The 11,406-nt window shown below is 35.6% G+C and overlaps 1 long non-coding RNA gene across 1 annotated transcript in view; it reads left to right on the forward strand.

Annotated features, from left to right (window-relative positions):
- LOC107179319 overlaps positions 1-11,392 on the forward strand; it is a 75,313-nt gene extending 63,921 nt beyond the window's left edge. Inside the window, exon 3 of the long non-coding RNA XR_001509918.2 lies at positions 11,373-11,392. This is a non-coding gene — a long non-coding RNA (uncharacterized LOC107179319). The remainder of the gene's footprint in view (positions 1-11,372) is intronic.
- The last annotated feature ends 14 nt before the right edge of the window (positions 11,393-11,406 follow it).

The following is an 11,406-nucleotide window of genomic DNA, read 5'->3' on the forward strand; positions in this document are numbered from 1 at the left end:
TTACACGGTATCTAGAGAAATATAAAGTTATGAGCTATAATAAATTTTTATGTAATTTAAAAAATTGATTTGGATCAGAAGCACTTATTCACTAGTATGGATGTTATTGACTTTATGTAAGAGCAATAAATATTTTGCATTTAAATTAAAATGGTGCATTACATTACTTGTATCTGCATCTACCCACAAGGCTACTGATGTATGACTTTATGCCTGCAAATAACAAAAAGGGGGCAGGCGACATTAGGAGCAGTTATTTCTGTTGCTCTATTTTTTTTAATTAAAAAAAATTTTAATGTGTATTTTTGAAGGAGAGAGAGACAGAGTGTGAATGGGGGAGGGGCAGAGAGAGAGAGAGAGGGAGACACAGAATGTGAAGCAGGCTCCAAGCTATGAGCTGTCAGCACAGAGCCCGACGCGGGGCTGGAACTCACAAACTGCAAAATCATGACCTGAGCCCAAGTCGGATGCTCAACTGCCTGAACCAGCCAGGCTCCCCTCTGTTGCTCTATTTTTTTTAAATTAAATATTATTTGAAAACATAACTTATGCCATATCATTAAAGAAAATTATTAAAAAGATCATGAATAGGGGCATCACTCAGTGAGTTAAGTGTCCGATGCTTGGTTTTGGCTCAGGTCATGATCTCATGGTTTGTGGGTTCAAGGCCCGCATCAGGCTCTGTGCTGGCAGCATGGAGCCTGCTTGGGGTTCTCCCTTTCTCCTTTCTCTGCCCCTTTTCTGTTTTGGCTCTCTCTCTTTCAAAGTAAATAAATAAAACTTTAAAAAAGGTAATGAATATTCTCTTAAATGTTTATTAGAAACAACAAAGTATCTTTTTATTCCATATACTTAATTCTCTTTGGTTCATGTACCAACCACATTATTTTCATCTGTTTGTTCATTTTAATGAAACATACCCCTCCTAAAAAAAGATACAAAATATATTATATATTAGAGTATATATAATGTCTTCTTCATACACTCTAAACACAAAGATTATATAACTTCTTCACATTATAAAAATAGCTGTTTATTAAATTTTTAATTTAATTTCAGTATAGTTATCATATAGTGTTATATAAAAATAAATGTTATGTGGTGGCTAGGTGGCTCAGTGGGTTGAGCATCTGACTTCAGCTTAGGTCATGACCTCACAGTCCCTGAGTTCAGCCCCGTGTTGGGCTCTGTGCTGACAGCTCAGAGCCTGGAGCCTGTTTCAGATTCTGTGCCTCCCCTCTCTCTGCCCATTCCCCACTCACGCTCTGTCTCTCAAAAATGAACGTGAAAAAAATAAAAAGTAATAAAAAAATAAAAATAATCCTTCTTTTACTGATTGTTTTTTATTTTTCTTCCGAAAACATTTATTTATTTATTTATTTATTTATTTATTTATTTGTTTATTCATATTGAAAGAGAGCAAGAGAAAGCACAAGCAGGGGAGGGGCAGATAGAGAGAGAAATAGAGAATCCAAGCAGGCTATGTACTGCCAGCACAGAGTCTGATGCAGGGCTTTATCTCATAAATCATAAGATCATGACCTAAACCAAAACCAAGAGTCAGATGCTTAACTGACTAAGCCACTCAGATGCCCCAATTTACTGATTGTTTTTTAAAGGACATTAGTCACCAAGGAGACTAAAGAATATCATACCTTTCTAATTGCTTATGTTAGAGAAGACTGATAATTGGAAGAATGACAAAAATGCTTATAGACTGCAGGCATGATCAGACAAGGGGGGTAAAATTCATCTTTGATAGAGTGTTAGGTCCTTTTCATTGTCAGAAAAATCCATTAGAATAGAGTAAGACAGATATTATCAGCTCATTTGAGAGTATGTATATTCCTTTGATTTAAAAAACTTTCATAGTTTCTTTAGAGGTTTCATATCTAGTTTGCTTTCCTTACAAGTATTTTAACTCTTGTTCCTCATAAAAATCTGGATTTCTGAAGTAAATGCAACGTAGGGTCTTACGAAGTCTATAAAATGGATCTATCCTGGAGCACCTGGGTGGCTCAGTCGGTTAAGCGTCTGACTTCGGCCCTGGTCATGAACTCGTGGTTTGTGAGTTCAAGCCCCACATTGGGCTCTGTGCTGACAGCTGGAAGCCTGGAGCCTGCTTCTGATTCTGTCTCCCTATCTCTGCTCCTCCCCTGTTCATGCTCTGTCTCTCTCTGTCTCAAAAATAAATAAACATGAACATGGATTGATCCTTTCTTCTGGATTTTTTTTTTAAGTCGAGAGGGAGAAAGAGAGTGCACGAGCAGGGGAGGGTCAGAGAAAGAGGGAGACACAGAATTGGAAGCAGGCTTCAGGCTCTGAGCTGTCAGCACAGAGCCCCAGGCAGGGCTTGAACTCATAGACCCAAGATCATGACCTGAGATGAAGTTGGACACTTAACCTACTGAGCCACCCAGGTGCCCCCTCGATCCTTTATTCTGGATTCTGATAATGCAGACCCAATCTTCGTAATTTTTCTGTACTCATATGTCCCCATATTTTAAATACTTGAGAGTGAAATCTAAAGATCATTTTACCAATTTCCCCCTATCTTGTCATGTTCATAATTATTTCCTCACTTTCTCTTCCTTATCTTCTAAATTGAAATGAACTAGTCACACGTTTTTCTAGCATAAATGAATAGTTTGAAGATAACTATGAAAATGGTGAAGGTTGGCGTTTGTGTTTCTAAAGCATGCTTATGAACCAAATATTCTAGGTAAATGGAACTAACAACCAATTTCCAAATCACTGCCTACTATATGCCATACATTGAGCTAGGCACTGTGTATATAATGGTGAATACAACTATTTATGATTCTTGCCTTAAAAAATTTACAGTCAAATGACGGAGTAACTTCAATAACAAAACCCACAACTGTTAAAAGTACATGTAAAGAGTGGTGAATATTAGTACATAGTTCGATTTTAATTATGGAAATTTTCACACAACTGTACTTAAATAGACACAAAAATATCCATGTTTTGGAATAAATCTAACAAAACATATTCAAGATCTAGACATAAAACACTAAAATATATTCAGAAAAAATAAGGTCCGAAATTAGTGGAGTCCTATACCATGTTCACAGTTTGAACACTAAAAATATTAAAGATGTATTTTCTTCCAAAATTTATCTATAGATATAATGTCATCCCACTTAAAAATCCTACATATGTTAGTCAGGTTTGATTAAACTCAAAGTGGGACTACCTAGGAAAAAAAAAACTGACAAATCAAACTTCAAAGTTCAAACAAAATTCTAATCCAAGAAGATACACATGTAAAAGTTAAAGGCCTAAGAAAAAAAGATTCTAAAAATTAGTAAATACATTCTTCACTAAAGAGAGGTTTATTTTTAATTTTTACTTTATTTTCCTTTCTATATATGTTTACCATATTTAGCAAACAAAACTCCATGACCCCTAGTTAAATGTAGATTTCATATAAGCACTGAAAAATCTTTTTTTCATATAATTGCATACATGCAATACTTAGAAGATACATGTACTAAAATATTTTGTGTGGCTTATCTAAAATTTACATTGACCTGGGTATCTTGTATTTTATCTGACAACTCTATTTCTTGGTAAATATGTAAGAGAAAAAATGCGTATGGGCACCAAAAGAAAATTATAGTAATGTTCATAGCAGTATTATTTGTCAGAGTTCTACACTTGATACAACTCTATCATTGGTAGAATGATAAAGAAACTATAGTATATTCACAGAATGAAATACTATAAAGTACTTTAGATGAACAAACTACAGCTAAAGTGAGTAAGAAAAGTCCTAACACTGAATACACATTTTATGATCCTATTTATAAAAGTTCAAAAACAGGAAAAATTACATTTAGTAATCTGAGGTGCTGCCAATGTTGGATTTCTTGATCTTGTAGGTATGTATACTTAGAAGTGATTCATTGATATCTATATGTATACTTTTCAGTAAGAGTTATAATTCAATAGAAAATACTACAATTCACAGCTACACGCATGCAGCATAATTGATTTTAAGGCAAAGAAGCTTTACTAGAAATAAAAAAGGTCACAATACCATAGTAAAATATTCAGTCAACCCATGAGATGTGAAAATTCTGATATTGTGTTTAGGTTGTAATTAGTTTTAAAATAGTGAAAGTAAGAAAATGGCAAAACAGCATGAAATTTTCTTTTGTGTCTCGCATCCATGAAATACAGCCAGATCAACACTAAACCATCCTGCGTGCCTAGAAAATTGATTTGAGGATTAATACAACAATCTTAAAAAGTTGAACCACAGAACTCAGCATGTACATGGCACCAAGAGGTGAAATGGGGGAGAGAGAAGCTGCAGAGGGAAGGGAGCTGCTTTTGCTTGCAGAGAGAGGAAAGAGATAGAGGGGGAGAGTATGGGAAAAGCATCCCCCCCAAGAGCCTCTGGAGAGAAAGTGGAGAAGTGGAAACAGCCACGGGGACTGAACAAAAAGGGAGAAAGGAGAAAGGAGATGGTTTAAATTCCATTAAGACTCTATACAAACATGGAAAGGGAAGAGTCTGAAACTCTGCAGCTCAATACCTGGTGGTGCTCTGGTGAGGAGGGCGAATCCTGAGGAGCCAAGTGAGGTCTGGGGATCCTCAGGCCACACAGGGAGAAACAGTTCACCTGCTGAGAGGATATTTGGTAGAGGATGTGTGGCCACCCCACAGGCAAAAGTCCCAGCAGACCCCAAAGAACAATCAACAGTCACTGGTACTGGAACAAGGCTATTAAGGGTGAAGCTTGGTGCCAGATGTATGTTATGATTTTCCATAATTCCTGAAACTCTGCTGCTACACAATCATGTGAACTTTTTCTGTGGTGGTCTGGTACCCAGCCACAGTCACTGGGCATCGGCAGCAACACGGTCCTGCAAACATACCTGGGTGTGGCCAGCACCTGGCCATTGCTTGGTGAGACCCTTCCCCAGAAGTTCTGAGCAGGTCAAAACCACAGTCCCTCAGAAGTGAGGGGTGGGGACACACAGCCACGTCTGAGATTAAACTCAGGAGGGAGATGCCACCTGGCAAAGTGACGACTTGTACACAGACAATGTAAAAGTGGGGAGTGGACAGAAGCCAGAGACAAAGGATGACCACGGAGAGCAGAGTTCTGATACTAGAGACTGGGTGATGCCATTTTAGCCACTCCTATGCATGTGCATACACACATACAAGAGCCACAACAATCCACCCAAGTAAACTAAGCAGCGCCATCTAGTGGAGAATAGAGCGTTACACTAAGCACCGCCCCACTGGGCCAACCTCTCTCTTCAGGAATACCACAAGTCTCTCTGCCTGCTTAGTTTACGGACAATAAAGTGCTTCAGAGTTTGACTTATAGGGGAAAACAACGTAATTTTAATCGTATTTCAGTCTGTTCACTGGTCCATCTATTCACTCCTTTTTTTTTTCTTTTTCATTTCTTTTCTTTTCTTGAATACACAAAGAGAAAAATTTTATTTTCAATTTTTATTAAAAAGGTTTGCATCTAATTTTTTTCTACTATATGCTTTGCTTTTTTGTAAAAGTAAAAATTCTATTTTACTTCCATCATTTCATTTTATTCTATTTCATTGTATTCCTTCTTTCAAATTTTCAAACATTTTCCTTTTTTTCCCCCTTTTTTCTCTAATTTATAAAGCTCTTTTCAACACCCAGACCAGAACACACCTGGGATCTAGCATCATTTATTGATTTGTGTCTGTGTGTGCGTGTGTGTGTGCGTGTGTGTGTGTGTGTGTGGTTTTTAATTTTAATTATTTTTGCCTTATATATCCTTTTCTTCCTTCAAAATGATGAAATGAAGGAATTCACCCCAAAAGAAAGAACAGGAAAGAAAGACAGCCAGGAACTTAACTCAAATAAAAGCAAGATGTCTGAACCAGAATTTGAATCACGATAATAAGAATACTAGCTGGGGTCGAAAATAGATTTGAATCCCCTTCAAAAGTGATTTGCGGAGATAAAAGAAGTAAAAAATAGCCAGAATGAAATTAAAAATGTTATAACTGAAGTACAATCTCAAATGGATGCCATGGCAGCAAGGATGGATGAGGCACAGCAGCAAATCAGCAATAGAGAGGACAACCTTATGGAGAATAATGATGCAGAAATACAGCGAGACTAAGGCAAAAGAGCAAGATTTAAGAATTAGAGAAATTAGTGACTCATGAAAAAGGAACAACATCAGAATCAAGGGGTCTCAGAAGAGGAAGAGAGAGAAGTAGGGGTAGAAGTGTTATGTGAGCATCATGGCTGAAAACTTTCCTAACCTGGGGAAAGACACAGACATCAAAATCCAGGCAGCACAGAGGACTCCCATTAGATTCAACAAAACTGACCACTAACAAAGCATATCACAGTCATATTCACAAAATACTCAGGCCGGGAAAAATCATGAAAGAAGCAAGGGGAAACAAGTCCTTAACCTACAAGGGAAGACAGAGCAGGTTTGCTGCAGACCTATCCACAGAAACTTGGCAGGCCAGAAAGGAGTGGCAGGACATATTCAATGTGCTGAACTGGAAAAACATTCAGCCAAGAATTATTTATCCAGCAAGGCTCTCATTCAAAATAGAAGGAGAAATAAAGTTTCCCAGACAAACAAAAATTAAAGGAGTTCATGACCACTAAACCAGCCCTGCAATAAATTTTAAGGGGAAATGAGGGGAGAGAAGATGGGGGAAAAAAGACCAAAAGCAACAAAAATAGAAAGGACCACAGAACAGTACCAGAAACTCCGAACTCTACAGGCAACATCATGGCAATAAATTCATATATTTCAGTACTTACTCTAAACATCAATGGTTTAAACGCTCCAATCAAAAGACATAGGGTAACAGAATGGGTAAGAAAACAAGATCCACTATTTATTGTTTACAAGAGAACCACTTTAGACCTAAAGACACCTTCTGATTGAAAGTAAGGGGATGGAGAACCATCTATCATGCTAATGGTCAGCAAAGAAAGCCAGAGTAGCCATACTTTTATCAGACAATCTATACCTTAAAATAAAGACTCTAACAAGAGATGAAGAAGGGAATTATATCATAATTAAGGGGTCTATCTATCAAGAAGACCTGACAATTGTAAACATTTATGCTTCAAATGTGGTGGCACCCAAATATATAAATCAGTTAATCACAATCATAAAGAAACTCATTGATAATAATACCATAATAGTAGGGACTTCAACACCCCACTTACAACATTGGACAGATCATCTAAGCAGAAAATCAACAAGGAAACAATGGCTTTGAATAACACACTGGACCAGATGGACTTAACAGATATATTCAGAACATTTCATCCTAAAGCAGCAGAATACACATTTTTCTCCAGTGCAAATGGAACGTTCTCCAGAAAAGATCACATACTGGGACACAAACCAGCCCTCAGCAAGTACAAAAAGATTGAGATCATACCATGCATATTTTCAGATCACAACGCTATGAAACTCGAAATCAACCACATGAAAAATTTTGGAAAGGTAAGAAATACCTGGAGACTAAAGAATACCATACTAAAGAATGAATGGGATAACCAAGCAGTTAAAGAGGAAATTAAAAAGTACATGAAAGCCAATGAAAATGATAACACCATAGCCCTAAATCTCTGGACGCAGCCAAGACAGTCCTAAGAGGAAAGTATATAGCACTCCAGGCCTTCCAAAAGAAGGAAGAAAGTTCTCAGTTATACAGCCTAACCTTACACCTTAAAGAGCTGGAAAAAGAACAGCAAATAAACCCCAAGAACAGCAGAAAACAGGAAAGAATAAAGATTAGGGCAGAAATCAATGCTATTGAAACAAACAAAAAACAGTAGAACAGATTAATGAAACCAGAAGCTTATTTTTTGAAAGAATTAACAAAATTGATAAACCACTAGTCAGTTTGATCTAAAAGAAAAAGGACCCAAATAAATAAAATCAAGAATGAAATAAGAGATCACAACCAACACAGCAGAAATAAAAACAACAATTAGAGAATATTATGAACAATTATACACCAATAAAATGGGCAATCTGGAAGAAATAGACAAATTCCTAGATACATATACACTACCAAAACTGAAACAGGAAGAAATAGAAAATTTGAACAGACCCATAACCAGTAAGGAAATCAAATTAGTAATCAAAAATCTGCCAAAAATGGCTTTCCAGGGGAATTCTACCAAAAATTTAAAGAGTTAACACCTATTTTCTTGAAGCTGTTCCAAAAAACAGAAATGGAAGAAAAACTTCCAAACTCTTTCTATGAAGCATTACCTTGATTCCAAAACCAGACAGAGACGACACTAAAAAGGGGAACTATAGACCAATTTCCCTGATGAACATGGATGCAAAAATCCTCAACAAGATATTAGCCAATGGATGAAAGACCTAAATGTAAGACAGGACCCCATCAAAATCCTTGAGGAGAAAGCAGGCAAAAACCTCTTTGACCTTGGCTGCAACAACTTCTTACTCAACATGTCTCCAGAGGCAAGGGAAACAAAAGCAAAAATGAACTCATTAAAACAAAAAGCTTCTGCACAGCAAAGGAAACAATCAGCAAAACTAAAAAGGCAACTGACAGAATGGGGGAAGATATTTGCAAATGACCTATCAGATAAAGGGTTAGTATCCAAAATCTATAAAGAATTGACCAAACTCAATACCCAAAAAATAAATAATCCAGTGAGGAAATGGGCAAAAGACATGAATAGACACTTCTCCAAAGAAGACATCCATATGGCCAACAGATACATGAAAAAATGCTCCACATCACTCATAATCAGGGAAATACAAATTAAAACCACAATGAGATACCACCTCACACCTGTTAGAATGGCTAACATTAACAACTCAGGCAACAACAGATGTTGGCAAGGATGCAGAGAAAGAGGATCTCTTTTGCACTGCTGATGGGAATGCAAACTGGTGAAGCCACTCTGGAAAACAGTATGGAAGTTCCTCAAAAAATTAAAAATAGAACTACTCTATGACCCAGCAATTGCACTACTTTTATTTCTCCAAGGGATACAGGCATGCTATTTCAAAGGGGCACAAGAACCCCCAATGTTTAGCAGCACTATCCACAATATCCAAGGTATAGAAAGAGCCCAAATGCCCATCGATTGATAATGGATAAAGAAGATGTGATATATATATACAATGGAGTATTACTTGGCAATCAAAAAGAATGAAATCTTACCATTTGCATCTACCTGCATAGAACCAAAGGGTATTTTGCTATGCAAAATTAGTCAAATAAAGACAAATATCATATGACTTCACCCATATGAGGACTTTAAGATACAAAACAGATGAACATAAGGGAAGGGAAGCAAAAATAATATAAAAACAGGGAGGCAGACAAAACATAAGAGACTCTTAAATATGGAGGACAAACAGAGGGTTGCTGGAGGGGTTGTGTGAAGGGGGGATGGGCTAAATGGGTAAAGAACATTAAGGAATCTAGTCCTGAAATCACTGTTGTACTATATACTAACCAACTTGGATGTAAATTAAAAAAAAATAATTAATTAAATTGAAAAATAAATAAACCATGAAAAAACAGCCTCCCCCAAAAAATAATAAAATAAAATAGTGAAAATAAAATTAACATTTTTAAAAATTGACAAGACTGCCAAATAATTGGAGGTTTTAACATAACTTTCTCCAAAAGAAGTTATAATATAGATTTAATAACACAAAATTAAGTTTAATCCAATGAATATAAAAAGAATATTGAACTAAAAATCGAAGCGTATGCATTCTTTTTCAATATATAGAAAATATTTACTAAACTCACCACTTACAAGATCATAAAGTCATGTTTCAATGAATTTCAAAGAATAGGTGACTTTAAAACTATTTTTTTTCTGCCTATGTAGTTTTTAATAAAAAATGGAAAAATAGTGGAACCTGGGTGGCTCAGATGTCTAAGTGTCTGACTCTTGATTTTGGCTCAGGTCATGGTGTCAGGGTTCTGAGATCTAGCCTCCCATGAGGCTCCACACTGGGCATGGAGCCTGTTTAAGATTCTCTCACTCCCTCTTCCTCTGCTTCTGCCCCTTACCAAATCACGCATCTTTGGACACCTGCTCTATAAATACATAAATAAATAGATAGATAAATAAATAAATAAATAAAATAAATGACCCTCCATATATTTATATATTAAAAATACACTAATGAGTCAAAAAGAAATCAAAGTAGCAATTGACAATGCTACCCAGAACTGAAAAAATAATTTATATATCCAATTACTAGGATTAAATTTATGTGGTATACAGAAAGATTTTTATAGCATAAAAACCAATATGAGAAAGAAGAAAGGGTATAATTTATTGATGTATATTTTTAAAAATACAGACAAGACAGTATTATTTTAGATATAAATTGTGTTATGTTCCTATCCTGGTATATGGTTGCAATGAACCAAAATTGAAATAAACCACATGACTTTCATTAATACAGTGGTAGTGAACCTGTAAGTCAGAGAATACATACATAATGTATTAACATAACACATGTCAAATGCTTGCTTAGGACTACCGGTGTGTAATATTATTTTTAAAAAGAGAATGAGTGAATGATAAATACAAAACCCTTCATTATAGTTACCTCTAAGAGGAACAAGAAGAATGTGAAGGAGGAGGGGCACACAGGTAAAAGATACTTTTAATTCCTCATTTCTCTTATTTTGAAAAAAAGTTATACAAATATGACATGGATGCATCACCTTTGTCAAATGATTCAAGCACTGCATTGAAAGTAGGTTATAAAGTGTAAGTCTCTTAACTTCCCTCTTAGCACTAAACTTTTCTGTGACCATGCTTTTTAGACATTTTTCTATTCATTAAAAATGAATTTAAACTATTACCTATGTATATATAAGCATATAGTTGTTTTATTACATAAATTATATGGAAGCATTTCTACTGTCCTATTAACCATATGTCTTATAGATCTTTTAATATCAGCACTGAAAGCTTGGTTCTCCTTTTTCCTAAATAGTTGCATAGCAGTCCAAAATATAGATAAGACAAATATTTTAAAGTAACTCCTTCTTGAAAGATACGTAGGTATTTTTTACTGAGATTTCATTTTTATAGATACTAAATCAAAGAATACTGTTTATTACACAAATTTTTACACATACACATTTTTAAGAGGAGAATATGAGAATTTAGATTGTATCTTATTGCATAATCATATAATAACATTTCAGAATCTTTCTCAAGGGCATCTGCTTCTCCTTCAATCAATGAGCTCTGAATCTGAATGGTACAGACATGGAAACTAAGTTAGGTATCACTGTTTTCTACTGTAGAGCTGATGTTCATCTTTTTCTCACCAGGTCTTGTGATTTCCTAAGAATATCATGTCTCTGA

This window comes from Panthera tigris, chromosome A1, assembly GCF_018350195.1.
Source record: "Panthera tigris isolate Pti1 chromosome A1, P.tigris_Pti1_mat1.1, whole genome shotgun sequence".
NCBI lineage: Eukaryota > Metazoa > Chordata > Mammalia > Carnivora > Felidae > Panthera > Panthera tigris.